Source organism: Dermacentor andersoni, chromosome 10 (assembly GCF_023375885.2).
Source record: "Dermacentor andersoni chromosome 10, qqDerAnde1_hic_scaffold, whole genome shotgun sequence".
In the NCBI taxonomy this organism is placed as follows: domain Eukaryota; kingdom Metazoa; phylum Arthropoda; class Arachnida; order Ixodida; family Ixodidae; genus Dermacentor; species Dermacentor andersoni.
Genome location: NC_092823.1, coordinates 72,419,365 through 72,427,774, shown reverse-complemented (window position 1 = coordinate 72,427,774; position 8,410 = coordinate 72,419,365).

Below are 8,410 nucleotides of genomic sequence, written 5' to 3'. Positions count from 1 at the left end.
GGTGGGTGTCTGGGGGTCTGTGATGAGAGTCAGTCCCTGTTGTTGGGCTTCTAGCCATAGATTACGACCTTTGACTACCTCTGTGCGGTATCCCCATGCAGTGTGGGGAGCGTTAAAGTCACCTAATAATAATATGGCCTTTTGTTGGGAGATTCTGAGAGCCTTCCTAATTAGAGTTCCGAACTTGTGACGCCGGCACTTTGGGCTACTATAGACATTAAGAATGAATATGCTTTCATCCTCCTTACGTTTAGGGATGAGTTCAATAAAGACGTGGTCTATGTCGACTTCTTCAATATCATGTTTATTGGCTGTTAGATTTCTGTGAACTAGAATAGCGGTGGTGGAATCCGACCCAGAAGCAGTATAGGATTTGTACCCTGCCAATTTTGCGTGGCCTCCCGTCTCCTGAAGGGCAATGATATCCGGGGCCGCCTTACCCCCAAGGAACTGCTGAAGGCTTCCCCGTTTGCGGCGAAACCCACGGCAGTTCCGCTGCCAGATCTTGTAGTTAGGAGTGTGAGCCATTTTGAGGTGGCGGGGGTTCAGCGATCGGTTTGGAGATTTCGGACAGGGATGGACGGTCATAGGGTTTAGATGCCACGCCCTTAAGGGAGCCGGAGGCCGTGGATGTTATGTTAATCTCGACTCCCAGCGAAGTACTTTGGCTTCGGTCGCGGCTACCCGAGACTCTAGGTTGGTGGTTCTGGTTTCCAGAGCGTCCAGACGTGCGCTTATTTATTGCAAGTGGGCACATGTTGCTGAAGCATGTTGCTGAAGCATCTGGTTGGCAAGTTCAGTAATCATATGTTCTAGTTTCTCGAATCTTGGGGATATGTCTGAAGAGTTGTCTGTACGATCTTCTGCCTTACGTTTCTGTGGTGGTGCTGTGGTGTTGTGTGAGGGATTAGATGGTGGGGTTGAGCGCGGCGTCTGACTGCGCTCCTGTTGTCTTTTTTGTAGTCGGGTGATTTCTGCACGCTGCTTAGTGATTTCGGTTCTCTGTTGTTCTATTAACTGCCTCATTTGTTGGAGTTCTGCCTCGAGAGCCTGAATCTTAGAATACTGAGCATTGGGAGAAGAGACCATGTTAGCCCAGCTCACCTGTGGACCGCTGTTGGTCGGGGTCGTTCGTCTCCCGGAACTCGACCGGTTTCGCGACGTCCCGTCGGAGTCCGTGGCACTCAGAGTTGAGCTTAGTCTCGGGTAAGATCGAGATCGGCTCCTACTGCTCGATCCTCCGGGAAAAAAGCTTGCACTGGTTTTTTGGCTGTTCTGCGTCGATCGGCGTTCTCGCGATCTACTTCGCCTGCCCTCGTTGGGGTGGTTCTGTTCTTCCACCGAGAGTTTCTTCTACTGTCGTTGCCGGATGATGCAGGGGATTTGGAAAAGTTTCTTGCATTGCTTTGAGCCGGAGAGATGGTTGCTATTGCAGATAGCGCATACTAGTTCATAGTCATGGTCCGTTGACGGGTTTTGCTTGCCGCACCGAATGCAACATTTATCGTTCGGGGTGGGGCACACATAGTCCCGGTGGCCGACTTTTCGGCAGATTCCACACACTTCGATCTTCTTCTTGTACAGAAGGCATCGGTACGTAGTATTCCGGTAGTTGACGTAGTGTGGTACTTCTTCACCTTGAAAAACGATGATAACTGAGGACGTCTTGCCCATGCGCCTGGCGTGCAGGACCCGGGGGGTATTACGCACCAAACTTCTAATAATGTCTCCTTCTGTGTCGTAGTCCGGAATCCCATGGATGATTCCTTTGGCCGAGTTTTCGGGCGCCGTAATGTAGGTAGTCATGCTGAATCTCTTCTCTTGTAATTTTAGCTCCTTGATCTGGCTGTACTTGACGGCGTTGTCCTCTCTTGGTGTGCTGACAATAATGATATTTTGGCTGGTGTTGATTCGGATCGTGTCTTCTAGTTGCGCCGCCGCTTACAGAGCGGCCGTTCTCATGATGTTGTCGGTGATGAGCGCGGAGCTCCAGCTGGCTGTATTGAAGCCGTCACGCGGTCGGAGAACCACTTTGAAGTCGTCTTCCGGCAGTGGTGGGGGCTTTGGCACTCGCCGACGCGGACGGGACGACGGCGTCTGCGCTACCGAATTAGTTCTTGTACGCGGTATGGCGTTGGATTTGTTAAGACTTGGTTTGCTTCGCTGTAGGTTCTTATGGGCGGCGAGCCATCCTGCCTCGTTTAGCTCTTCTGGGGTGATTTCAGTCCCCTCCACTTCTATTTCCATAGCTGCCTGATGAGTTGGTAGAGATGCCGGGCTGCCCAACCGGCGTTAGGGTTAACGCGGCGGCCGGCGTACCGGGCACGAAATGTGGCGTTTTATGGATGGATATGGAAGCACTTGCCGAGATGTTGATCTCCTTGTGGTCCGGATGACTTCCCTAGAAACCGGAACTTCCATCCGGAAACTTCCACTAGAAGTTTATTCGTGAAGACAAAGATTTTAAAAACTCTGGCCAACTTCACAAAGAAAAAGCCATGGATGCGCAGCAGAAACAGTCCGTCAAAACAAAAAAGGACCGAAATACGTCCTGTAGAATTACCATGTGCCTCAAAAAGTAACCAAAACATGGAAACTGAAAGGTTTTTCCTGGAAGTGATAATATTAGGATATCATCGAGTGATGCTGAAGGTACGAGCCACCGCGAGAACGACGACGAAGTGGGTCTGTGGCTTTTGCCGCGAGCGAGTGTCGGCCTCGCGACCTGGCTCCAGTGTAAATAACCTGTATATAGCTTCTTTCCTGTGTCTTTCCACCCGTAACTATCTGGTGGAGGTCGGCGATCCCCGTCCTCACCACGGAACTCCGGAGTGGTCGGTACATCGAGCTTGTCACCATGCGTCCCGGTGACGAGACCGCCTCTGCAACGGCTTCGGCTTGTCCGATTGCTCCAATTATCACGGTTGCCCAACATCGCGACCCTGGTGTGTTCTCTGGCCTGGAGGGAGAGGTCTTTGATGAATGGATCAAGCTCTACGAACACGCCAGTGCTAATAACAGGTGGGACCCAACGCACATGCTCGCCAATGTCATCTTTTATCTCGGCGGCACCCCACGCCTGTGGCACCAAACGCATGACGACGAGATAAACAGCTGGGACAGTTTCAAAGAAAAGCTGAGGGACCTGTTCGGCGACCCCAATGGGCGCAAGGCTGCCGCGAGAAAGGCTCTTGCGTCTCGTGTTCAGACATCTACAGAGCCGTACGTTTCATACATCCTCGACGTCTTGGCTCTCTGTCGCAAAGCTGACGATACTATGTCTGAGGCAGAGAAAGTGTCGCATGTGCTAAAAGGCATCGCCGACGATGCTTTCAATTTGCTTGTTTTCGGCCACGTCTCGACTATCGACGCCATCATCAAAGAATGCCGTCGCCTTGAACAAGCTAAGAGCCGCCGTATCACACATCACATCACGCGGCTCCCCAACACTGCCGCTACGGCCACATGTGAGAGTCCACCGCGTCAAACCACCCCCTGTGACGATGTAACTTGTATTGTTCGCCGCGAGCTTGAGGCCGCCTGTTTGCCAGCTTTCTCCACGACGCCTCCCGATCCACCAGCAACCACGACTGCGCTGATTCAGGCCGTCGTCGGAAATGAATTTCAGAACATGGGTCTCAACTCCGTGTGTCCATCGTCTATACCAACGGTTCCCTTGTTCTCTAGCAGCCCTCCTCGTCCCCGGCAGCCTTTCTCTCCCACACCGCGCCGCAACCCGTCCGAATGGCGTACCCCTGATGACACGCCGATCTGCTTTCACTGCTGTCACATCGGCCACGTCGCTCGTCACTGCCGAAACCGATGGCCACCACCTCCTCGGACATACACCGCCGCTCATTCCCGCCCCTTTGGATCTTCTGTTCCCTATGCCACCCGCCATGACCCCATTGCCGCTGATGCTCCTGCCTCGAACCTTCGCTAAAGCCGCTCGCCCTCAGCTCGACGCCATCAGTCTCGTTCGCCCCAACCCCGTCGCCTCTCTCCGTCGCCTATCGCCTCCCGGATCCAGACGGAAAACTAGGCACTGCAGCTTCTGGAGGTGAAGCTGCCTTGTCCACTCTGCCCTCAAATCCTCTGCTGACGTTACACACGAAACAAAACCTTCTTGACGCTGACGTTGATAGCTATCCTGTCACGGCACTCATCGATACAGGTGCACATCTTTGTATTATGAGTGCTGCCTTCCGACGACGACTAAACAAGCTCCTCACCCCAGCGTCGACACGCGTCGTCCGCGTTGCGGATGGCGGTACTGTGCCTATCATCGGCATGTGTACGGCACGTGTCAGCATCGCAGGCCGCCACACTCCTGTCCTTTTCACCGTGATTGCTCATTGCCCCCACGACCTCATTCTCGGCCTCGATTTTCTGTCCGCGCATTCTGCTCTTATTGACTGCTCTACCGGTACCCTTCGCCTTGAGTTGCCGATTCTCACAGAACCTTCTGACGCACCCCAGTGCCGCCTACGCCCCACCGGCTTTATTCACCTGCCGCCAAAATCAATTGCCTATATTGAACTCTTGTCTTCCCCACAGGTCCCTGATGGTAAGTCCCTCGTCACTCCTCTGCCCGACATTCCGCTACAGTATGACGTTACCGTGCCTCACAGTATCCTTGCCATTACGGCGAACCGCACTTTCCTACCTATCTGTAACTTTGGATTGGCATAGCAAATTCTACCGCAAGGTATTTGCCTTGCCAACGTTGATTGTCTCGGCGACCATCACGTGGCAACATTATCGACCGATGCTTCTTGCGAGCTTAGGGGAGCCATCATGCCAGCCTCGGCTGCCGACCCCAAGATACAGAAAATGATTGCGACTAACCTGTCTTCTGCGCAGGCTGAAGACCTTTACCAAGTGTTAGCGTCCTACAGAGATATTTTCGACTTCGACGATCGCCCTTTAGGCCAGACGCTCGCGGTCAAGCATCGGATTCTTACTGGGGATGCTACTCCTATTCACCGATGACCATATCGAGTTTCTGCGTCTGAAGGCGGAGTAATTCAAAGTGAAGTCAACAAAATGCTCGACAAAAACATCATTGAGCCGTCTTCCAGTCCGTGGGCGTCACCTGTAGTGTTGGTTAAGAAGAAGGATGGCATGTGGCGCTTCTGTGTAGACTACCGCCATCTGAACAATATTACTAAAAGGACGTCTACCCGCTCCCACGTATAGACGACGCCCTTGACTGCCTCCACGGCTCCAGCTTTTCTCTTCCATTGATGTTCGTTCTGGATACTGGCAGATTGCTGTTCACGATATGGACAGAGAAAACACCGCGTTGATCACACCTGATGGCCTATACCAATTTAAAGTCATGCCGTTTGGATTATGCAACGCCCCTGCCACCTTTGAGCGTATGATGGACTCCTTGCTCCGTGGTTTCAAATGGTCCACCTGTCTACGCTACCTCGACGACGTCATCGTCTTCTCGCCCACGTTCGACACTCACCTTGAGCGCCTAACAGCTATACTTGACGTATGTCGAAAGGCGAACCTGCAACTTAACTCGTCCAAATGTCGTTTCGGCCGCCGCCAAATTACTGTTCTGGGCCACCTCGTTGACGCTTCCGGAGTACAGCCTGATCCCGACAAAACTCGCGCTGTCCGCTACATTCCGCTTCCGAAGACAGCCCCAGACGTTCGAAGTTTTGTCGGGCTATGCTCGTACTTTCGTCGTTTTATTCAAGATTTTGCGGCAATTGCTAGACCCCTAACTAATCTATTGACAAAAGGCGTACAATTCTTGTGGGGCCCTGAAGAAGCCGCCGCCTTCTCTCGTCTCATCACTCTTCTCTCCTCACCACCCATTCTCGCCCACTTCGACCCTGATGCCCCTACAGAATTGCGTACAGATGCCAGCGGTCATGGCGTAGGTGCCGTCTTAGCCCAGCGTCAGTGTGGCCAGGATCGTGTTATTGCTTATGCAAGCCGCCTCCTGACACCATCGGAGCGCAACTATTCCATTACGGAACGAGAATGCCTTGCTGTAGTCTGGGCGGTTGCGAAGTTCCGTCCCTACCTTTACGGTCACCCTTTTTCCGTAGTCGCTGACCATCATGCTCTCTGGTGGCTCTCATCGCTAAAGGATCCTACAGGCCGGCTTGTTCAATAGGCTTAGAGGCTACAAGAATTTTCCTATTCCGTGGGCTACAAGTCTGGCCGCCTGCACCAAGACACTGAAAGCTTGTCGCGTTATCCCGTTGACGATCCTGACTCCTCCGATATTACCAGTGCTGCCTGCGTATTCTCTGTATCCTAGCTGTTTCATTTCGCCGACGAGCAACGTCGTGACGCCTACATCAGAGCACTCATCGACCGTTTTGAACACTTTTCGGCCGATACCACTCTACGCCTCTTCGTCCTCGACGACGGTACTCTGTACCGTCGCAACCTTCACTCGGACGACTCTGAGTTCCTTCTTAGTCATACCTAAACACCTCCGCTCAACCGTTCTAGAAGAGCTTCACGACGCACCAACGGCAGGACACCTCGGCGTATCTCGAAGCTATGACCGTGTACGTCGCCGTTTTTTCTGGCCGGGCCTTGCCCGTTCCGTACGACGTTACGTCGCCGCTTGTGAACTTTGCCAACGACGCAAGAAGCCTTCCCAGCTCCCCGCTGGTTTCCTGCAGCCGCCCGACATCCCCGCTGAACCCTTCCATCGTGTCGGTTTAGACCTTCTCGGCCCATTTCCAGAATCTACATCGGGAAACAAGTGGGTTGCAGCCGCGGTGGACAACGGGACCCGCTATGGCGTAACCCGCGCTCTTCCGACCAGTTGCGCAACTGATGTTGCGGACTTCCTGCTGCATGATATCATTTTAGTTCATGGTGCCCCGCGTCAATTGCTAACAGACCGTGGCCGTACGTTCTTAGCCAAAGTCATTGACGACATCATGCGTGCCTGCTCAATACAGCATAAATTTACCACCTCCTACCACCCTGAAACGAACGGCATCACTGAGCGTTTGAACCGCACCCTTACAGACATGCTATCCAAATACGTTTCAGACGACCACCGTGACTGGGACCAGGCTCTTCCTTACATTACATTTGCGTATAACTCTTCCCGTCTCGAAACTTCTGGCTTTTTGCCTTTTTACCTCTTGTATGGCCGTGAACCGACGCTAGCACTGGACACTGTGCTTCCGTCCACCACAGCTTCAACTAGCGCGTGACGCTATCGCCCATGCTGACCATGCTCGCCAACTTTCGCGCACTCGTCTACAAGTCTCTCAAGGCAAACAGAAGCAACGCTATGACCTCCGTCACCGTGATGTCCATTTTGTGCCCGGCACCCTCGTGTTGCTTTGGTCACCATCCCGTAAAGTTGGGCTTTGTGAAACGCTGCTTTCCTGCTACACAGGCCCATATCGCGTGCTTCGCCAAGTAACCGATGTCTCCTACGAAATCGCTCTAGCCACGCCCACTACTTCCTCCACTGTGACAGCCAGTGACATTGTCCACGTCGCCCGACTCAAACCCTACAACTCTCCACGCGCATCGGATATTTAACAGCACCGTGAGGGCGCTTTTGCCACCGGGGGGTAGTATTAGGATATCATCGAGTGATGCTTAAGGTACGAGCCGCCGCGAGAACGATGACGAAGTGGGTCTGTGCCTTTTGCCGCGAGCGAGTGTCGGCCTGGCGATCTGGCTTCACTGTAAATAACCTGTATATAGCTTCTTTATTCTGTGTCTTTCCTCACGTAACAATATTAACGAGAAGTACTGCAGCAACTCTTTCCCACTAAGGGTCACAGAAATCTTGCTTATGAATATTTCTTCGTGATCAATAAATAATACTTCCATAAGTCCTCTTGTGTTCTGGTCTTTGTGATTAAATAATCGTTCTTTCTGCTCTATACCGCAACACCAGAGGAGTTCCAAAAGCAATATTTATTGATCACAAACGAAACAAATGCATAACCAAGTTATCTGTTGCCCTTAGTGGGAAATAGTTGCAGTTCTCAAAAGAGTATTTCTCGTTGGGTAGTATCACTGATGGGACAAATCTTTCGCTTTTTCGAAAGATTTGTCCGATAGTTCTCGTTTTTCACGCACGTTTATTCTACATGACATAGCTTTTTCATATATTTTTATTGTCGCACGTGGCTGTTTCTGCCACGCATGCACGCATCTTTACCTTTGTCAAGTTGACCAGTGTGCTTAATTCCTCTGTCATGAAAAGTAAACTTTTAGTAGAGCTTGTGCTCGTGTGTGCTCCTACCTATTTCGTCGTCCGTCGCCCGCCTCTGTTCGGGCTGCTCTTTACAGTACGCACGTATCACTTGGTTAGGCTGGTAAACATTCTCACAAACAAAAGTAAATACCTCCCCTCAAAAGTTAGCCCATCCTTGACTACTAAACGCCAGAGCAAATC